Here is a 23641-nt window from a genome sequence, read left to right as displayed (position 1 = left end):
AGTTAAACAATTCCCTGGAGGAGAGGGCTCCACAAATATCCCCATCCGAAACAATGGAACAGCCCCCCACACCAGTACAAAAGTCAAAGATGTAGTATCTGCACCATCCTCAGCCAGAAGTATTGAGTGGATGACTTAGCTCGCCCTCATCATGACCCCCTACAAAATCACAGATACCAGTCTTCAACCAATTCAATTCACTCCACATGATACCAAGAAAAAGATGATAAACTAAAGATACGAAGAAGATAACTGGCCCGGTCGCCATTCCTGCAATGGAACTGAAGGCTTGTACTGCACAAACAGCCATGCCCCTGGAGAAGCTGTTTCATTCCAGCCCCAACTCTGACACCTACCTGGCAATGTGGACAATCACTCAGCTGTGCCCAGTCCCTTAAGAGGAGAATAGTTACAATGTGACCAACTGCCACATCCTCAGTCTCATCAGAGTGGTCGAATTGTTGGAAGTTGTTTTTGTCAGGGCTGTCAGGCAGCACAGAAATAGCCTGCTCAGTCTGGTTTCCGATGGTCCCCATGTGGTGATGGTGTTGTTGTAGAAATATCATTAGATTACTAATCCAGACCAGGCTAATGCTTTGGCAGCCAAGGAATGTTAAGTACAATTAACAAAATACCAAAACTTCAAATCTGGTGTCAGTAAAAGTTGGCCTTGAAGCCAATATCGATTGTAAAAACCAATGTGCTTCAACAATGTACGTTCAGGATGCAAATCTACTGTGCTTTCCTGGTATGTCCTAAAAGTGACTCCAGACCCGTGTTGAACTCTTCAATGGCCTCTGAGACAGGACAGGCTGCAACATTACCTGCCAATTTTTATACTCAATGCCCAGGCCGATGAAGGTAGGCATGCCATATGCCTTGTTGACTACCTTTTCCAACTGCGTAGCCACTTTCAGTGATCTGTGTACCAGACACCCAGATCCTACTGCCTATGAGTGTTCTTCAGGGTTCTGCCATTTACTGGATATTTTCCATCTGGATTAGACCTTCCAAAATGCATTACCTCACATGTTTCCAGATTGAACTCCATCTGCCATCTCTCTGCCCAAGTCACCAACCTATCGATATTCAGCTTTGTCCTTTGACGGTCGTCATTGCTGTCCGCAATTCCAACAACGTTTGTGTCATCAGCAAACTTACTAATCAGACCAGTTACATTCTCCTCCAAATTATTTATATATATGACAGATAGCAAAGGTCCTAACACTGATTCCTGAGGAACGCCGCACTTTTGATCTCAATATGACCCAAACTATCTGCACACCCTTCCCCAGACTCATCATCCACCACGTCCTTCTCCATGGTAAATACGGACACAAAGTGCTCATTTAATATCTCGCCATACTCCTCTGGCTCCACATGTAAATTCCCTTCCCTGTCCTTGAGTGGGCCATCCCTCTGCCTGGCTACCCTCTTGCTCTTTGTATGTATATATGGGATTTTCCTTAATCTTGTTGGACAATGACCCCTTTATAGCCGCCCTGACTCCACGTTTAAATTTCTTTCATCTTTCCTTATATTCCACCCTCGCTTCGTATATTCCCAGCCTCCTGGCCTTAATAAATGCTTCCTTTTTCTGTTTAATTAGGCTCACAATATCTCCCATTATCCAAGGTTCCCTAAACTTGCCGTACATTCCCTCATCCTTATAGTAATGTACTTGTCCTGAGTTCCCAGCAACTTACACTTGAAAGACTCCCACATACCAGATGTGAATTTGCCCTCAAACATTTGTCCCAATCTACATTCTTCAGTTCCTGCCTAATATTGTTATAATTAGCCTTTCCCAATTTAACACCTTCACTCGATAACTACAACTATCAATGTCCATCAGGACCCTTAAACTTACTGAATTGTGATCACAGTCTTTGAGCTATTCCCTTATTGAGACACTGACCACCTGGGCAGGTTCCTTCCCCAATACTAGGTCCAGTACAGCCCCTTTACAAGATGGACTGTCTACATCGTATTTCAAAAAGCCCTCCTGGGTGCTCTTTACAAACTCTGCCCCAGCTGAGCCCCAAGCACTAAGTGAGTCCCAGTCAATGTATGGGAAGTTAAAATTACCCACAATAATAACCTTGTACTTTTACATCTTGCCAAAGTCTGGCTGCAAACCTGTTCTTCTATCTCCTGCTGACTGTATGGAGGCCTATAGTACACCCCAAACATTGTGATTGCACCCTTCCTGTTCCTGAGTTCTACGCATATTGCCTCGCTGTGTGAGCCATCCGAGGTGTCCTCCCATGGTACAGTTGTGATATTCCCCTTAGCAAGTAGTGCAACTCCCCCACCCATTATCTACCTGCCTCAATCCTGCCTGAAACACCTGTATCCTGGAACGTTAAGCGATCAATCCTGTCCCTCCCTTAACCAAGTCTCTATAATGCCAACAACATCATAGTTCTAAGTACGAATCCAAGCTCCAAGTTCTTCTGCCCTACCTGCCCTACACTTCTTGCATTGAAACAGGTGAACTTCAGTCTATGAGATCTGCTTTGCAACCACTCCCAGACTGTTCTTTCTCTGAGTCTAACTGGCCCTATTCTCGAGTTCCATTTCAGGGCATTCACTTTGCATTGATTCGCACACCCCTGCCAAGCTAATTTCAATCCTCCTGAGTGACACCAGCAAACTTCCCAGCCAGAATATACACCCAACATTTTCAAATCCCAAAACATCAACTTTCCTGAACCTCTGATACTGCCTGGCCTGTTGTGATCATTCAACTCTACACCTAGTTATCTCAGATTCCAGCATCGGCCGTTCCTACTATCTCTGAGGAAGTTCTGGAATGAAACCAGTTCACTTGATGACCATTGTCAGTACTGGCCTCTCCCTGGTGCATACATGGCACACTCTCTCAGTGTTGAAAATGCCTTCCTCTCCTTAGTTTATTTTCCTGGCTGATAAATCATTATATCTCTGTGCGGTCACAATGAACTGAAATTTTAATGTGCCCACACTGAATAGAAACAGTTGACAATGTAATTGCACAATTTTCTGTACCACAGTGACAGTAACAGCAACACCACTATTGCTGCTGGAGGTAACTGGGGATGTTGGGGATGAGGTGGCCTTGTGGTATTATTTCTAGACTATTAATCCAAGGATCCAGGTAATGAACCACACCCCAATTCAAATCCTGCCATGGCAGATTGTGGAATTTGACTTCACTTAAATACCTGGAATGATGAAACTATTACGCCATCATTGATTAATTGGAATAAAACACACCTGGCTCACTAATGGCCTTCAGGGAAGGAATCTGCCATCATTATCTGGCCTGGCCTACATGTGACTCCAAACCAACAGCAATGTGGTTGACTCTCAACTGCCATTTGAAATGACCAAACCAGCCACTCAGTTATATCAATCACCACAAAGTCTCACAGAAATGACACAACACAGACCTATTTACCAGCAATACACAGCATGTGTATGGTAGAGATGCAAGAAAAAAGCTCATAAACACCTTCTCAAGGGCAACGAGGAAAGGGAAATAAATGCTGGCCCAGCCAGTCACACCCACAAACCATTAATCCATAAAGAAGATGACCACATTCAGGAAAGACAGACTGAGGTGACACAGCTTACTTTAAGCAGGGACTTAGAAGTATATCTACATGGGCATCATATTCACGAATATGGGAAAAGGCAAAAAATGTAATTAATTTCATATTTTATTTCCGTCCCACCTGATCATCAACAATCCCTTTGCTTATATTTTTCTCTCGCTGTCTCTTTCTCAATTTATTCAACTCATTCCTTCCCCCTTCAAAACAGACATCCCTGTCACCAGCATAAATCACAATATTTGCCAGCAGATTTCAGTTCTGATGTTTGTTCAGTCGACTTGAAATATTAACTCCGCTTTTATTTCATCAGAGCCTGCCAAACTGTTCACTTTCCTCAGCACTTTGTTTTATTTTTGTTTCAGATCTCTGACATATTTCTTTGGTTTTACCGTTTTTTAAAAATAAATTTCACGGGATGATGAAATCATTGGCAAAAGAAGCATTTGATGACCTTCATTAATTGCCTTTAGCTGTGACCATTCTACAAGGCAGTTTGAAGCCAAAATTATTTTGTGGGTCTGAATTCACACTTAATCCAGCCCCGGTAATAACTTCAGATTTCTTTACCAGAGGAGATCAGTGAAATGAGACAGGTTTTTTGCCAAATTGCTGCTGGTTTTATGGTTGCTATTGGTGAAATTGGCCTTGGTTACAATTCTTATCATTTGAATGAAAGCCCTTCCACCAATTGTGGTAGGATTTGAAACAGTATCTATCATGTAATAACCAGTGTCTCTGCATTACCTGCTGAGTGACTTAACTACTCTAACATGGTGTCCCTATCGCGAGTTACTTTGAAAACAAGAACAAGGGTGTGATCAAATTATGTGTAACTTGGAAGAATGGTCAGAAGACAGCTGGAACCATAAAGTCTTAATTTTACCAAGGCATAGACAATGGTTTATCCAGCCACAGCACAGAGGCAGAGGGGGAGAGTGCAGATATTATGGAGCTGGTGTTGGACAAATTTGGTGATGGAGACAATCGTAAGACCTAAATCAAAAAAGGCCCTCAATGTTGTGAACAAGCCTTGTTTTCAGATGCTTGTGAAGGATGAGTCTGAAATGCATGGACAATAAAGCGAGGTTTTAATTGAAACTGAAGATAATTGTTTCCATCTTTTCCAAATACAGGTCACAGAAACGGCAACAAAGTTGTATATGCCTTGCGGAAGTTTTGACTGGACAGAGATAGAAAGGCTTACCAGGAACACCAACAACAGCGAGAATGGGATAGTAACCAGCCTGAATAATCATCAGTACACCTTCTATTCGAAGTGATAACGTTGACCAAGATGCGGTAAGATAACATAAGACCCGAGGATAAACCCCTGCCCATTGTTGTAACATTCCAGTCTATTGTTCTCAGATTCTGATCCATTGTTGTAACATTCCAGTCTATTGTTGTCAGATTCTGATCCATTGTTGTAACAATCCAGTCTATTGTTCTCAGATTCTGATCCATTGTTGTCACATTCCAGTCTATTGTTCTCAGATTCTGATCTCTCCACCCCCTCTCTCTGCAGCTGCCGAACCCTGTCAGTGCTGTTGCTGATGCTCCCGCTTATACTATGGGATAAGAGATTGAACAGAGCGCCTTAGTTATAGGAGAGGGAAAGCTTCCTGTGACGCAGTTAGAATCCATAGAGACTGACATCAATCACAGTCACTGAACAAACAGTTCCATTTAACCCCTTTCCATACACCTACAGTGAACCTTCGTTCACAATTGAAACTGGGCTGGATTGGATGTTAACATCGTTGGCTATTTGTCATATATTCCATCACCAATTGCTCTAAAGTTGTATGTGGTGAGGAACAATGATGGATGTTTTCATTCTGCAGGTTAAGAGGCTCAGCCTTGTTGTCCACATGCAATGCTGTAACCACCTGCATCAATACACTACCCACCCCCCCAAAAAAAGACAAGCTAAATGTCATTACTGTGTTGATTGCTCCTACACAAAAATAAATGCTGAGCAAAATTGGGTTGGCCTTGCAGAGAAAGTGTGGATTTCTCACTGCGATAATAAAACAACATTGTATGTTGATGATACAAAGTTCTTCATTGCAGTTTATGAACTTTAAAGCAGTAACATTTACATTTCTTGATTCAATTGACCAAAACTAAAATCAAATGTGGTGTGTACAAGGATGTTGTTCATTAAAGCCCATGGGATAAACAGCCTGGGACAGAATGAATGTGACATTGGTTCGGAGACAGAGAGGAATGGGGGCAATGTCTGTAGAGACTGGAGAGGAGCGCAGTGATATCCCAATGTCACCAGTATTTAGCAAGCACTTATTCTAACAGATGGAATGAAATGTAATGCAGAGCAAGGAATCAGGTTATATTTGGGAGATGGAATACCAAACAACAATATGAACACACCATGATAATTTTAAATGTAATAGGAAATTATATTTTATGTAAACACTGTTTAATCATGGGTTATGCAGAATGATAAAATTGTTCATATACGCACAGGATATTCAGAAATAAAAGCAGACGAAGATTTCAAAATAACAAGCTTTAGAGTTGAATGAACACAACAGGCCAAGCAGCATCTTAGGAGCATGGGGTTTCAAAATGTTAGGTGTATAGGGACTTTACAGGATAATAATAGTAGGGATATAGTTCACCCCCTGCTGCTGCAGAGATGATGGGCTGAGTGACCTCCATCTTTGCTGTAATTATTCTGAGATTTGTATGAAAATGTTTCAGAGAAGGGCACAGATTGTGCCGTCATGAGTAATCTATTTCTGTTGTCTCATGAAGTGCAGCTGCCTTGGAAATTTATCTTCAATCAAAATCGATTTCCTGAAATTCCTGCATTGAGGAAGATATTCACAAAATGTTTTTAATAAAGAAACAGACGCTGGTGTAATACACGTGTAACCAGCCCAATGGCTCTCACAGAATCAGGAATGGACGATATTGTCCAAATATAACCAAGTTCAACATCTGGACCTATCAAGAAAAGCAAAATTCTGGAGATTAACGAAACCTGAAATAGAAGTTAGTGGAGAAACGCAATATATGAGGCAACATCTAGAGACAGATTTAAAGTTAACAGATCTGGTCTGTTATGAATCTGTCCTGAAAAAGTCATGTTGCAGATGCTGCTAGACATGATCATTTTTATTCCAGCATTTCTTTTCTTTCTTTTGGACTGTCACAATTTGTCTGATCTGAATCAGTACAGTGAAGCTGCCATTTGAGTTGACCTTCAAGTATTTGTGAATGGTCATTAAAGGAGACATTGCAAAGGCTCTTTAATACAGATCCCAAGTATCGATGGCATGTTACATGGAGATAAATTGCCATGAAAAGTTTGAACTCAGTGGCACTGATATCGCACGATCAGTCCTCTTATTGAAAATGATGTGGATCCTTACCTCAATGTCATACCATGCTCCTGATGTCGCTGGGGTTACACTCATCCAGCAAAGTCTTACCTTTCTGAGACTATGGACTCAACTTTGAAAACATAAAATACCTTGATATTTTTAATAGGATGCACTCAACCAGGGGTTTTAGCAGGCACTAGCAAAGGCTGAGTTTATTTGTCATCACCAAGAGCTCTGGAGAAAGTAACAGCAAGCTACCTTCCTGAAACACTTCCAATCCAAATGCTGCAGACGTGCACACAGAGCTGTTTCTTCGGGATTCCAGGATTTTTTTTCAATACATTATAGTCAAGGAAAAGCAATTTAGTGCCTATCCAGGACGACACGTGACTTGAATGACTACTTTCAGAGATTGATTTTCCCCATTGTCCAGTCGAGGACATTACCAGTGCAGGAGTGTCTCCAATTTGCATTGATCACATTTTTGTTCAGGGTCCATAATGCCACAATGAGTGAAGTAACATGGGTGGCATGGCAAGTTACTCTGATCTCACTTCAAATGATGTTGGAACATGAGCTAAAACACTAAAGAGTGAAAGTACAGAACACTGTGCTCATTGTTCTCACAATATGCCAAAGCTTTTTTTCGGTATGTACTTCCGATTCTGTCAGCAGATATTTGTCCTATTTGTGATGAGGCTAGTTGGTGTCTGGAATGCACTGCTTAGGAGGGTGGTTGAGACAGGTAACGTCCCAAATTTTAAAAGCATTTGGATCAGCACCTGGTGGTGTAGTCTCAATGGGCCTTTTCTCAATTGTATGGTTCTGTGTGGGAGCAGCCATGAAAGGTCTGATGTATTCTGAAGTACTGGCCAATGGCACTTGTTTGTCTGTTCCATCAACTCTGGTCAGAAAGTGTTTCAAAACAGCATCACTCAGACAGTATCAGCACTTACTCAGCTGAGGACAGCCCAGCTATCTCTGAAGACATACAGGATTTTTCAAATGGTCAGTGCAAGGTTATTCCAGCTATTTATCACCATTATTTTAATGAAACCAATAACATGGATACAGCTTTCCCTTCATGAGAATAAAATATTTTATCTGTTATGGCGTCATTCCTCAAAAGAAGAATAAACTCCTTCTTCCCATGCACACACTTTGAGAATGTACTTGTTTTTCTGCCGGTTCTTCATCCCCACTCCACTCCACTGCTGTTTCCATGATCTGGTTCCTTGTTCATGCCACACAAATATGCATTTCCAAAGAGAATGTTTCTGTTTGAGCCAAGATCGTGAATGCTCACAAACTAACAGATCATATTCCTCAGCACCGTTTCACAGTCCTCAGTTCCTGCAGTAGTCTCTGTCGTTATTCCAAAATATGTGGCACCATTCAGGTTTAACTGATGAATGGCTAACAAAGAACAGTTCTTCAGTGTTGCCGGGCAGAAATTATCTCCAACAGGAGGCAATCCAAAAGCACCACCTTGATATTCAATGAGATAATCAACTTCCAGTGACAAATATCCAGTGTGTAACTATTCATCAGAAATTCATCAAATCATAGAGTCAGAAAGTTGTGAAGAATGGAAACAGAGGCTTCAGTTCACTTCCTCCATACCAATTACATATACCCAGTAAATCTTGTCCCATTTGCTAGCTTTTGACCCGTATCCTTCTAAACTTTTCCAAGTCACATGCACATCTTTTCAAATGTTGTAATTGTACCAAACTCCATTACTTCCCCTTGCAGCTCATTCCACACACTCACCTCCCTCTCTGTGTGAAAAAGTTACCCCTGAGGTTCCTTCTGAATCTTTTCCAGCTCACCTTAAACTCGCACCCTCCAATTTTGGACTCCCCCACCCCGCTGAAAACACCTTGTCTAGATACCCTATCTATTCCCCTCCTGACTTTATAAATCTCAGTGAGGTCAGCCCTCAGCTTCCGAATCTCCAGGCAAAAGCTATTCGGTTTCTCCCTGCAGCTCAAACCTTCCAAACCGGGCAAATTCTTATGAATCTTTTCTGAACCTTTTCAATTTTTACAACATCCTTCCGATAGCAGGGAGTCGAGAATTGCATGCAATATTCCAAAAGTGGCCTAACCAGTGTACAGCCGCAACAGGACCTCCCAACAACTACACGCAATGCACTGACCAATAAAGGCAAGTTGTACCAAATGCAACAGGAGTAGACTCCCAACTTTCAGGGCATTTAAATGGTCATTGGATAAACATATGGATGATAACGGAATAGTGTAGTTTAGATGGACTTCAGATTGTTCACATTTCGGCACAACAGCGAGGGCCGAAGGGCCTGCACTGCACTGTAATATTCTGTTATATGTTAAATGCTTTCTTTACTATCCTATCTATCTCTGAATCCACTTTCAAGGAACCAAGCACCTGCACACCAGGACTTATTGCTCAGCAAAACTCCCCAGGGCCTTACCATTTAGAGTACAAGTTCTGACCTAAGTTGATTTCCAAAACGCAACATGTCAGATTTATTCAAATTAAATCTACCTACCATTCCTTGGTCCATTGTCCCATCTGATCAAGATCCCATTGTACTCTGAAGTAACCTTTTTCAGTGTCCACTACATTTCCAATTTGGTGAACTTCCAGCTGGAAGTTTTCCAGGTCAATTGATACCGGTCTAGCTCCACTAAAATCCCAAATGAATTAAAAAGAAAGTTTGATTTTCCAGAAAAATATATTGATCTATAGAGCTAATTGCTAACATGTTGTGGGATATATTTGCAAAATGCAGTTCATGCATGATGTGAAGGAAAAAGATAAATCACAGCCCAGGTCACAGATAATTAAAGATAACGCAGCATTTTTTGAAGCAGCTGGAGGAGCACTCAAAATGCCATGCCTAGTGGGTGTCGACTTCAAGATAAGTGTGATTAATGTAGTTTTGTTTTTTTGATTGGATTAGACATGTTGAGTTGAAGGTCCTGTTTTTATGCTGAATGGATCTCTGACCTTAATTTTTGAAAACAGAAAAAGCAGTCTCACAATTTCCATAATATGTCAGCTTTTGTGCTCCTGAGATGCTGTTTGGCCTGCTGTGTTCATCCAGCTTCACACTTTCTTATCGTGGATTCTCCAGCATCTGCACTTCCCATTATCTCTGATCACAATTTCCATATGTTGTGAGCATCAAGTGATGAGGATTGCAATCTCCAAGACCACACAGCATCCTGGCTTGAATCTATATCATTGTCCATTCATTGACACTTCTTCAAAATCCTGAACATCTGCATGAAGCATGTGTTAGTGTCCCGGGGTTTCACCATCATATTCTGAACGGAAATTAGACAGAGGCAATAAATGCTGGTCTTGCCAACAAAAGTCATCTCACCAGAACAAATAAAAGTAATCTGTACTATTAAAGACATATATTCAGCCCAATCTGTTTACGAAAGCGGTTTTATTGAGATTTTAACTTTGTTCTATGTCTCTGATCTTTCTGAAAATCCATGAGGCTTTCTTGAGTATTTTCAGAGTGTCGTTTCAAAATCGTATTTGGAAGTTATACCCATCATTCTGAAAGGGAGACCCTTCGTGGCCAAGTGAAAACTTGGATCAGGAGTAAGTGATTAGAAAAATCAAACCAAGTCAGCCATGCGGTGAGCTCTTGAATGATGTGACCTCAAATAAACGTTCCTCTCCTCCCCTTATAACATTGGTGTGTTATTCTTAGTCAAGAATCTGTCTGCCTCTCCCTTCAGAATATTCAATGATTTATACTCCATCTCTCTCTGGAAAGACTTCCATAAACACACAATCCTTTGAAAGGGTAAAAGAAATAAGTCACCATTGACTAAATGAAATATTCTCCAGTTTTACAGTCCATCCACTGGTGGTAATCTTTTGCACAAACGGAAATAACGTTTCAGCATTCAACTTGAAAAGACTGCTCGGAATATGTTGCGTTTAAACAAGATCATGTTTCATTCTCCTAAAGTTCAATAAATCCAGGGCCAGTCTGGCCATGATTTCCTCTGAAGATAAATACTTCTGAAAGGAATCACTTCAGTCAATCATCTCTGGATGGCTTCGGATTTCATCATGCACACAGTCTAATGCAGTCTCACCATTACCCTGGAAAAGTGTTCTAAATCTGCCCTCTTCGGCCTTGAGACTGCTCGACCATGTCCTGCAGCAAACCAGGTACTCCAGCCACATCACCTTCCTTAGTACCTGCCTCTGGAACCAGATCATCCCCAATGGACGACAGTCCACATTCAAGCCTTCCCAATTTGGCCCCAAACGTGACAATGTCTACATTCAGAACATTAAGGCCCTTCAGAAGTGTTTCTCCCTGCTACTCCTGAAACACACACTCGCAGCAATGCGACGGCATCTCCAGGCACTGCAATCCAGCCTACCCCAGCTCAGAGCCTCCCTCTCTCAGACATGCAAAGGACCTCTCCTGTTTTTTTATTCTTCGTAGGATGCACAACCTGAACTCACAATTCTACTCAGCTTAAATGGACACAAAAAACCGTAAGTACAGTAAACCTCCTGGTACTACCATCCAAAACGGGCAACCTACACCTCCCAAATCCCCAACCCTACCCAGGAGGTCCCCCACAATGTGCCCGCCAGCATTGGCCATGTGGCCACTCTCGGAGCAACCAGGGATGACATCACATCCTCCGCCGCAGGATACACTGTTTCTGGGACAGCAAATGCCACAGCCGCCATTTCCGAGTTCAACACCATTGACACTGAGGACACACCTACCATCACCGCTGCTGCCTCCTCCTACCCCACTCCTCCCACCACCAACGCAAACGGTGCTCTGCCCACCACTGATGCAACTCTGCTCACTGCCGACGCAACTCCACCCACAACCATCTCCGATGTTACTCCACCCACAGCCTCCACAGCCAGCAGCTCCAGAGGAGACAGAAACACTGAGCCCTGTCGAGTCTTCACCATCCCCACAGACCTCCCCCTTACTGAGGTCAAACGGTCAGTCCTCAGTAAGGGGCTCACCCTTGTCCCCCTCCACCCACACATCAATCAATACTGGTCACACTTGGACGTTGAGTAGCTTTTCCGCTGCCTCTGCCTCCATGCTTACTTCTCTAACCGTGAGCCTAACCCTCCCTCTGCTGACCCCTTCATTCACATCCAATGCACCCCCTCCTCCTGGGCACCATCCCAAGGTCTTCTAGCCTCCCTCGACCACTTCATCGCCAACTGCATTCGTGTCATCAAACGCCTCAACCTCTCCAACCCTCATACTCACTCCAACCTCTTCCCTGCAGAACGTCCAGCCCTCCACTCCAATCCCAACCTCACCATAAAACCCATGGACAAGGGAGGAGCGGTTGTAGTATGGCGCACTGACCTCTACATCGCTGAGGTTACATGCCAACTCTCCAACACCACCTCCTGCTGCCCCCTTGATCATGACCCCATGCCCAACCACCAAGCCAACATCACCCAAACCATCCACAACCTCATCACCTCAGGTGACCTCCCACCCACAGCCTCCAACCTCATCATTCCCCAACCCTGCAACGGCTGCTTCTATCTCCTTCCCAAAATCCACAAACCTGCCTGCCCTGGTTGACCCATTATCTCTGCCTGCTCCTGCCCCACTGAACTTATCTCCACCTAACTGGAATTCATTTTTCACCCTTAGCCCAGGAACTCCATACCTACGTCTGTGACACCACCCACGCTCTCCATCTCCTACAAAGCTTATAATTCCCCAGTCCCCAACACCTCATCTTTACCACGGATGTCCAGTCCCTATACACCCGCATTCCCCATACAGATGGCCTAAAGGACATTCGCTTCTTCCTATCCCGCAGGCCCAACCAGTCCCCCTCCGCTGGCACCCTCATCCGCCTTGCCAAACTCGTCCTCACCCTCAACAAATTCTCTTTCAATTCCTCCCACTACCTTCAGACAAAGTGGTTGGCCATGGGTACCTGCATGGACCCAAGCTGTGCCTGCCTCTTTGTAGGTTATTTTGAACAATCCCTCTTCCATACTTACACAGGCCCTAAACTCCACCTATTCCTCCATTACAATGATGACTGTATCGACGTCGTCTCATGCATCCACGAGGAGCTCAAACAGTTCATCCACTTCACTGACACTTTCCATCCCACCTTTAAGTTCACCTGGACCATCTCTAATGCCTCTCCCTCCTTCCTGGACCTCTCTGTCTCCATCTCCGGCACCCACCCGGAAACCAATATCCATTTCAAGCCCACTGACTCCAATAGCTACCTGGAATACACATCCTCCCACCCACCTTACTGCAAAAATGCCATCCCCTATTCCCAATTCCGCCACATCTGCTCCAAGGATGAGGAATTCCACTCTCTGTACATCTCAGATGTCCTCATTTTTCAAGGACCACAACGTCCCCCAACTCAGTGGTCGAGAACTCCCTCGACCGTGTCTCCCACATTTTGCGCAACTCATCCCTCACACCCCGTCCCCACCCTTATCTGCTTTCCAGTGGACTACTCTCTCCATGACTCTCTTGTCCGTTCCACACTCTCCTCCAGCCCCACCACACCCGGCACTTATCCCTGCAACCACAGAAAGTGCTCCAGCTGCCCCTAACCCTCCCCCCTCACCTCGATCCCAGGCCGCACATCTGCTAATGTGGTAGACTGCATCCGTTGTTCCCATTGTGGCTCCGCTACATCGGGGAAACCACGCGGAGGCTTGGGGACAACTTTGCAGATCACCCATGCTCGGTTCGCACTAAACAACTCCCCCTCTCATTCTGCAAATGACATGTCCATCCTGGGCCTCCTGCACTGCCACAACGATACCACCTGAAGGTTGCAGGAACAGCAACCCATATTCCGCTTGGGAACCCTGCAGCCCAATGGTATCAATGTGGATTTCACAAGCTTCAAAACCTCCCCTCCCCCACTGCACCCCAAAACCAGCCCAGCTCGTCCCCGCCTCCCTAACCTGTTCTTCCTCTCACCTGTCCCCTCCTCCCACCTCAAGCCACACCTCCATCTCATACCAACAAACCTCATCCCGACCCCTTGACCAGTCCGTCCTTCCCGGACTGACCTATCCCCTACCTGCCTCCCCACCTACACTCACCTTTACTGGCTCCATCCCTGCCTCTTTGACCTGCCTGCCTCCTCTCCACCTATCTTCTCCTCCTCCACAGCAGCTACGCACCGATGATGTCTTCTCGACTGGAGACGAAACGTCTGCAATTCATTTGCCAAACTCGGGGAACAAACCAACAGCCAACTATCTTCTCCTCTCTCCATCTTCAGTCCGCCTCCCCGCCTCTCCCTATTTATACCAGAACCCTCTCCCCATCCCCATTTTCTGATGAAGGGTCTAGGCCCGAAACACCAGCTTTTGTGCCCCTGAGATGCTGCTTGTCCTGCTGTGTCCATCCAGCTCCACAGCTTGTTATCTCACACTCTCCAGCTTCCGCAGTTCCCATTGTCTCCCCCTGATTGGTAGACGAATAACCCCGCCCACCCGCTGCGCGAATGACGTGAACAAAAACAAAGCCCCGCGGGTCCGGCAGCTTCTGTGACAGAGTAAACACAGTTGACGTTTCGGGTCCGGTGATCCTGACTTCGAACTGGGCCATGCCCTTGTCCTCTGATCGGTTGGAGGAGAAGCATTTCCGGTGCTTTTTCTGTCCCGCCTCTTGCTTGCTATTGATCGTTCGATATCAAACCAGCGTATTCAGCTATGGAGCATGCGCACAGCTCATTGTGACTGTGAGCATCCGCACTGGGATGGATCTCCGGAATCAAATGGTCCTCCATGAGAGCCACAAGCGGTGAGTACAAGTTAAAGGGGAGGGCAGCTTCGGTGTTGTATTCCAGCAAAAGGGCTGCATGGTTGCTCAGTTTAGGTCTCAAGTCTCAAACAGGGGTCTTCCGGTGCCGCATTTAGTTTGCAGAGAGCCTCAGGCTTCCTCCCTGAAACAGGCCTAGACTGTCCTGTGAGAGGGAAGGTCCTGTCAGCTTTTACCCTGTCAAGCCACTTCAGAATGTGATTACAGCAATGAGAGGTGTTCTCAGTAAACCAGAACTCCAATGTGCACTCACTGGTTAGCGGTCTTTCCACTGTTTCCTGTGTTAGCACCCTCACTGAGTTTTTAAATAATGTTTGGCTTGAATCTGAGAGTTGAACGGCGACGTCTGGGCTGTGAGCAGCAGTTGTGCTCCAAAAAAATACAAAATCAATTATTGGTTTCTGAGGCCAGGCCTGGAAGTTAATTGCAGGTTGTTTCTTATTTGAAAACTGTGTAGACGCTTTTGGCCATTAATAAGTTCAGCATCTGAGAACTGGTGCCAGCAGGTCTGGGAGACAATGTGGTCAAACAGAAGGACTTTAAAACTGGGCCAAATGCACATCTTTGATGCTGAGCTGGCTGCTGGTGCGATAGAGGCTCAGAGAAAGACCACAGAGTGGAGGGAGAGAGCTGAACAGGGTGGGGCTGTGTTGTTTGGATATTGGGGTTATTCTTCGCCCATCACCCCACCACAAAATCCAGCCAGTTGTTTCTCTCATTGTCCCTCTTCCCCAACACTACCCACTTCTGTACCTCCAGCCCCTATCCCACCCCTTGCTTCCCCCAGTATCAGCAAACTTCCAAAGATATTTCTGACGTACTATGTTACTTTTCTCAGAACATTCAACAACTTGAAAACTGGATTGAAAATGAGAGACAGAGCAGCCACTGCAGAAGCTTCCAAAATCACTCTGCACCTTCTTGAACTGCTGCAATCTGCGAAGTGAAGTAGCTCCCATGTTGCAATTTGGTAAGGAGTTACAGGATTTTCATCCAGTGGTGATAAGGTTGTGCTGTTTTTTGTGTCAGTTGTCGTCATTTTGTTCTTATGTTCCACCTTCACCATATTAGAAACATAGAAAATAGGAGCAGGCGCAGGCCATTGTAGCTTTCGATCCTTCTCTGCTAGTCACTTTGATCATGGCTGATCATTCTACTCAGCCTCTTCCCACTTTAGAGCCAGACCCTTTGATCCCTTAAGCCCCGACAACTATAAATATCATCTTATTCTTGTTAACGTCCAGTGTTCGCCCTTGACTGCTTTCTGTGGCAGCAAATTTCACAGGGTCACCAGTCTCTGTATTTTTTTTAATTTCCTCATTTTAATCCTTAACAGCCTAGCCCATGCCCCTAAGCTCCGACTCCCTGGTCATTGACAACATCCTTCCTGTATTTACCTAGAATTTTATTGGTTTCTGTGAAATCTTTCCTCGTTCTTCTAAACTGCAGTGAATTTCATCCTAACCAATCCATCCTATTCTTCTTTGTAAGTCTTGCCATCCCAGGAATCAGTCTGATCAACTGTTGCGAATAGCCTCCATAGCCAGAAGTTCCTTCCTCAGATAAAAATTCCAAATTTACACATACCATCCCAGGTGTGGTCTCACTAAGATCCTGTAGAATTTCAGTAAGACTTCCCTGCTCCTGTACTCAAACGCTCTAACTCTGCAGGTCAAAATACCATTTGCCTTCTTCATCCCCCTGCTGCATCTGCATGCTCACTGTTAGTGACTTGTGTTTTCCTAGTTTTGTAATCCAACTGGATAATCTCAAACTGAGACACATTTCTCATTTAAATAACTAATTGATTGTATGAATACCTGGGATCCACAACTGACCACCGTACCACACTGGTTACTCACTGGCACAGAAGAAATGACTGTTTATTCTGACTGTTTCTGTGTGCCAAACAGTTCTGTATCCATGTGAATACTCAATCTACCATGCTTTAAATTTACGTGCTTATCTCTTCTGTGGGACCTTTTGAACACTTTCACAAAGCCCACGTAAGCTCCGTCCACTGCCTTTTCAACTCTAAATGTTGCACTCTTGAAACATTCCAGCAGATTTGTCCAGCATGATTTCCCTTTCGTAAATCCATACTGACTTTAATTCTGTCACTGTTTTCCAGTGTTAAGTTTAAGGTTTATAGTTCTCAGGCTTCTCCCACATCTCTTCTAAAACAAAGGAATAATATCAGCCACTCTCCAGTCATCTGGCACCCACCAAATATTTACAGCTGATACAAATTCCTGCAATTTCCTCCCTTACTTCCCACAATGTCCTGGAATACACTCGATCAGGTCCTGATGATTTATCCACCTTTGTATTTTTGAAGACATTTAGCACTTTGTCTCCTGTAATGTGAACTATTTTCAAAATATCAAAAATTATTTGAGTTCTCTAGCCTCCTTCGTTACAACTTGTCCATGCCGACCAGGCTTCCCAAACTGAACGAGTCCCACTTGCTTGAGTTGAGTCCATATCCCCCTCAACCTTTCCTGTTCATGTACCTGTCCAAATGTCTTTTAAATATTGGAAGTGTACCTGCATCTGCCACTTCCTTTGGCAGTTCATTCCACATAGAAACAACCCTCTGTTTGAAACAGCTCCTCATTGCTGCCCTTCAAATCTTTCTCCTCTTCCGTTAAAAATTACGCTGTTGTTTAGACTCCCCGATCCAAGGGAGAAGACCCTTGCTGTTCACATTATACCCCTCACGATTTTACAAACCTCTCAAGTCAATGCTCAACCTCCTATTTTCCAGTGAAGTCCCAGTCTCTCCTCATAACTCATACCCTCCAGTACTGGTAACCTATAGACTGTAAGTGTAGCATGAAGCCACCAGGAGTAGAAAGTTAATCCAGCCACGAGAAGCATCACCTAACCTCCATCTCTTTGGCCCTTCGTCAAATAGTCTGGCAATAAGCACTGTCCAGATTCAGGCATGAACAGGGAACATTTCAGCTTGCTTTCTGCAGCCCCCGAGTCTTGAAATTCCCCTCCCAAACGAAAAGGGATATTCCATTCACCTTATCTGTACTCTTCATGATTTTATAAACATATAAATCACCTCTCCATTCTTAGACTGCAGTGGAAAAATGCCTCAACCGATCAAGCCTCTCCTTTTGATTCTCAACCACAATTCCTGGCAACTTCCTGCTGAATCATTGCTGAATCCTCCCCAGGTTGATGATATCCTTCGAAGAACAGGAGATCTGAAGTGGACACATTACTCCAGAAGAGGCCTCACTGATGTTCTGCACAAGTTCAACATAACGTCCCACCTCCTATACTCTAAAGGCCTGAGCAGTGAAGGCAAGCAGGCTAAACTCCGACCTAACCACCCTTTCTACATGTGATGCCAACCTCACAGAATTAAGGGCCTGAACCTTGAGGTCTCTCTTTTCGACAACACTAACCCCAAGGCCCTACATTTAATTGTACAAATACTGATCTTGTTTGTTTTACCAAAATGAAATACCTCGCCTTTATCCAAATTAAACACCACCTGCCATTCCTCAGCCTCTTAACCCTATAAATCAAGATCTCTTTGTAATCTTGGACATCCTCACATCCTTCTTAAATCTGCCCCCTCTCACTTTAAATCTGTACACTCTTTTCCATTCCCCATCCCTGGGAAAAAGACGCCGTGCATTCTTCCTGTCTAAGCCCCTCATGATTTTATCCACCTCAGTAAGGTCACCGCTCATTCTCCTACATTCCAAGGAATAAAGCCCAATTCTGGACAACCTCTCCTCAGAACTCAGGCCTACTATTCCTAGCAACATCCTTGTAACTCTTCTTTGCACGTTTTCCAGTTTAACTCTGCCTTTCCTGTAACAGGCTGACCAAAACTGTACACCACACTGTGAGTGTGGCCTCACCAATGACTTGTATATCTTTAACATAACGTCCCAAAACTTAAATGCAATGTATCAACCGAAGAAGGCCAGCATGCTAAATGCTTTCTTCACCACCCTGTCTACCTGTGATGCTGCTTTCCACCAACTATGCGCTTGTGCTTCTTGGTCTCTCTGCTTCACAATATTCCTCAGAACCTTACCATTCACTGTATAACTCCTACCTTGGCTGAACTTTCCAAAGGCCAACACCTCACGCTTAGCTGTATTGAATTTAATTTGGCAATCCTCAGCCTGATCACAATCCCCCTGCAATTTTTGATACCTCAGCGATACCTCTTAAGTTTGCAGATGATACAAAATTACTAATCGTGCCATATACATTCACATCCAGATTATTTATGTGAGGGACAAATAACAAAGATCCCAGTATCGACCCCCGTGGCACACCATTAGCCACAGGCCTCCAGTCCGAGAACCAAAATTCAGCCATCACGCTATGCTTCCTACCGTCGACCCAATTTCGAATCCCATGAGCTAGCTGTCCTGGATCCCACACAACCGAACCTTCATGACGAGGCTGCTGTATGGGACCTTGTTAAAGGCCTTACTAAAGTCCATATAGACAGCATTCGCTGCCCTAATCTCATCAATTCTCTTGCTTCCCTCCTCAAAAAAACTTGAATAGATTGTCAGACTTGATTCCTGTGCACAAAATCATGCTGACAATCCCTCATCGTATCTTGAATATCCCAGCTTTTGTTGATCGACTCCCTAAATATCATCTTCAATACCTTGTCTACTACTGGTTCACTGGCCTGTAGTTCCCTGGCTGGTCTTTGCTACCTTTCTTAACCAATGGGACAACATTAGCCATCCTCCAGTCTTCTGGAATTTCAGTAGTGAGAAAAGATGAAGGGAAAAATCTCTGCAAGGGCCTCTGCAGTTTCTTCCCCTGCCTCCCACAGTGTCCAAAGATGGACTTCATCAGGTCCAGTGGAATGAACAACCTTAATGTGCTTTAAGGCTGCAAACGCCACCTTGCTGGTCCGAAACATCCCGACTTTCTTCCCTTGTTTCCTTAGCATCCATGATTCTCTGCTTAGTAAACACTGAGGAGAAATACTCATTAAAAATCTCCCCCATCTCCGTGAGCTGTTTTCAAACCAAAATATTTCTACCCCTGACTTGTCCCCCCTCCATTTCTTTTTCAACAGTAAAACCTGATGCAATATATTCCTTTCAAATCTCTCTCCTCTCCAGATGCTCAACACAGAGTTGATCTCTTTCATCTTTATGGAGCCCTGCTTGCTCTCTTGGTGCTCTCTTGCTCTTAATGCACTTGCAGAAACTCTTGGAATTATTCTTAAGGTTATCAACCAAGGCAGTTTCATGTTGCCTTTTTGCCATCCTGATCTCCTGTTTAAGAATGCCCCTAACACTGTTTACACTTTCAAGAGATTTATTTGAGCCGAGTTTTTATTTATATCTACTAATTTATATTTTTTTTATTCTTGACTAAAACCTGAGTATCTTTTTTCACCCATTGTTCTCTAATCGTACCAGCCTTACCTTTCACTCTTACGGGGACATAATGGCTCTGAGTTGTCACATTTTTGAAAGCCCCCCCACACTTATCAGACATCCTTATACCTGCCGTCTACTCATGTCAATGTTTGAAAGTTATAAAAACAGAAGCTGCTGGAAAAGCTTAGCATGTCTGGCAGCATCTGTGAAGGACAAATCAGAGTTCATGTTGTGGGTCTGTTAATCCTTCCTCAGAAGTGTTGAAAGTTCTTTTCTTACAGCATTAAAATTTGCCTTACTCCAGTTAAAGCTTTTTTCTTTTTCTGGAAGGCATATCCTGTTCCATAATTGTTTTAAAACTGATAGTAATTCTGTCACAAGACTCAGAGTTTCCCTGTACTGTCACTTCAGTCACTTGCTACGCCTTATTTTTTTTTTCCATAGGAGCATCGATTTATTGATAAAGAAAAATTTCTTGAACACATTTCAGAAAATACTCCCCATCTGAACCTTTAACACTATGGCAGTCCCAGTAAATGTTTGGAAACTGAAAATCACCGATTATAACCTTGTTATTCTTACACATATGAGATCCCTCTGCATATTTTTTCCTCAGTTTCCCTCTGACTATTAGGAAGCCTATGGTCCAATCCTATCAGATGATTGTTCCTTTGTTATTTCTTATTTCTAATTTCAGCATATGTTTTCACGGGATGATTTTTCAGAAACATCTCTTCAAGTGATAGCAGCAATGTTTTCCTTATTTAAAAAAATTCCTGCAATTGGCCCATATTCGCTCCAAACCATTCAAATTCATGTACTTATCTGAATGTTTCTCAAACATCGTAACCACCCACATCCATCACTTCCTCTGGCAGTTCATTCCACACACTGAGCACTCTATATAAAACAAAAAGATGCCCGTCATGTCTTTTTTAAAAATCTTTCTCCTCTCATTTTAATAATATGCCCCTGGTTTTGAAATCCCCCACCTGAGGGATAAAACCTTTGATATTCCTTATCTGTGTCTCTCATTATTTTATTAACCTACATAAGGTCATCCCTCAACCTCTTACCTTCCCGTGAAAGAAGTTCCCACCAATCCAGCGTATTTTTATAACTCAACGCCTCCATTCCCGGCAATATCCTGGTAAGTGTTTTTCCAAACCCACTCCAGTTTCACAATATTCTTCCCAGAACAGGACAACCAGAGCAGCACACAGTCCTCCAGAAGAGGACTCTCCATCATCACTTCCCAGCTCCTGTACTCAGGCCTGAGCAATGAAGATAAGTGTGCTAAATGCCTTCCTAACTACCGTGACTACCTGTGATGCAAATTTCAAAGAATTATGTGCCTGAAACCCTCGGTTTTTTTTCTGATCTGCAACACTACCCAGAGCCCAACCATTAATTGTGTAAGTCCTGCCTTTTGAAGGATTGCGTTGTGGTAAAACAAACATGTATCCAAATAAAATTCAATCTGCCATTCCTCAGCCCATTGCCCCAATTGATCAAGATCTCTCTGAAATCCAGAAAGCTACGAGGCCATCTCCCTTACTATGACAACAAATAATAATCAGTGAAATGATGTTCTGCTTCATTTGTACAAGGAAGGGGTCAGACCAAATATCGAATACCATATGCAGGTTTTGGTCTTCTGTTCTTTTATTCAAAGTGGCTCAGAGGAGGTTTACAAGATTGAAACCTGGAATCAGTGGGTTGTCTGAGGAAGATGGAATGGGCAGGAAAGAGGGAAAAGGATTTGTCAGGAGCTGCTGATTAAAACAGGAAGCTGGCATGAGCCAGGATATAGGGTGTATTGTATTTTATAAGGTGAATTTATTCAAACTTGTGCCGCATACATGCGGAAGAGGTCTATAAGCCTAGCTCGGAGACACTCTTCCATTTCCAGCTACTCGGAAACGGCATATTAAGGCATTTTCACGTCAGAATGGTTGCATGTAACATTGATATAAAATAAATTTCAATGTCAGTTACTTACTACAAAACAGGATGCTGTTCAGTTTCTGTCAAAGTTCTGAGTCCTCGAATTTCAACAGGACTGCCACTTCCATACTATCTTCAGAGCTTCTCTACCCCACCGTCAGCTCACAGCTGGGTGAGTAATACTTCCATGACTATCAGAAGCTATACAGATAGTTTCAGAGCCCTAAGTAACTGTTGATGTTTCGCTGTTATGGACCTGCAGTTAAACTGTCTGAGAGATGTTAATGTGAAGTCATCCCATTCATTTATATACTTCTATAAATTAAAGTCTTTTGTCTTCATTTGATTCCTACGCAGAGGGTTTAATTTTCGAAGTAAACTCTTATCTACCGACACATCGGTATGCAGACACTGCCCTGAAGCTTCCTGCCCAGCTAGGAATTCAGTGTAATGCTTTTGTAACTCCTTATCTTCTCACACATCGGTATGCAGACACTGTCTTAAGCTTCCTGACTAAATTAAAACTAGAATCAAACTGTTTCAAATAGGGTTCGGTGGGGAAATTTTGTAAAGGTGTGAAACCTCTGAAGCACGTAACGTCTGTCACTGGCAAAGGGGCCAGGGGACTGATTTGGTTCCAGCCAGACAAACTGGCCACTTGAAATCTCAATCTGTCCCAGTCGACAACTCGAAATTGCCTCCTGCCATGAGCAGCCACTTCACCAGCAATCGATACTGTATCCTGGTCTTTTATGTTGTTGATGTCATAATTGTTTGGTATCCTGATTTTGTCTGTCGTAGTAATCGTTTTCTGTATCATGTCATTGTAAGTTGTGAAATCGTTTTATGTATCATGTCTTTTGTAAGTATAAAAAGCGGGGACTGTCCGCTGCTCGGGGAAAATTACTTGCGAGCTCCGCACTCTGAGTACAGTGATTCTCCACAGCTTGTGCTTGCTTGGTAATAAAGGGATTTGTGTTTTTTAAACAGGTCAGTGTCTTGTTGTTATTGCAGCAAGTCCGTGAGGGTCTCCAAAAACGAACTTGACATTTGGCGCAAGAACAGGGTTCCAACATGTACAGCAGTCTCACCTGGAGGGCTGAATAAGTGATCGTTCCAGTGTCAGCGGAGTGAGACAGACGGGCCCGCAAGGTACGATTCACCTTGGTCTCTCTTACTAACCTGCCATCCGTGCGACCCCTCATCCCTGCGTGTCTCTGTACTGACGGAACCCAAGACAACTCACGGCCTTGAACACTGCTAAATCCTCATGCCTGGAGGTTCGAGTCCCCTGGTGGACGGGGTTGGAGTGCCCAGGTCAGATAACGGGTAATTTTATAAATCCAGGAGGATAGATTTCACCCGGTGACCGAGAGGGTTAAATCCTGTGTCGGGCAATAGGGAAAAGGTAGGGCGTTTCTTGTAAGACCTAGGTACAGTGTAGTTACCGTGTCTGTCTGTTTCCACCACCCTGAGTTCGACCGGTTGTTAAGAGGGGAAATCCCCACGCGAAGGTCAGGA

The 23641-nt window shown here is 43.9% G+C and overlaps 1 long non-coding RNA gene across 1 annotated transcript; it reads left to right on the top strand.

Moving 5' to 3' along the window:
- Positions 1-14691: 14691 nt before the first annotated feature.
- On the top strand, positions 14692-18068 carry LOC132209253 (uncharacterized). The gene is made up of 3 exons (XR_009445343.1): positions 14692-14765; positions 15622-15753; positions 17972-18068. It is a non-coding gene; the product is annotated as an uncharacterized LOC132209253 (long non-coding RNA).
- The last annotated feature ends 5573 nt before the right edge of the window (positions 18069-23641 follow it).

This window comes from Stegostoma tigrinum, unplaced genomic scaffold (assembly GCF_030684315.1).
Source record: "Stegostoma tigrinum isolate sSteTig4 unplaced genomic scaffold, sSteTig4.hap1 scaffold_76, whole genome shotgun sequence".
NCBI lineage: Eukaryota > Metazoa > Chordata > Chondrichthyes > Orectolobiformes > Stegostomatidae > Stegostoma > Stegostoma tigrinum.
Note: the sequence above shows the minus strand (reverse complement) of the source record. Positions and strands in the feature narration are given on the sequence as shown.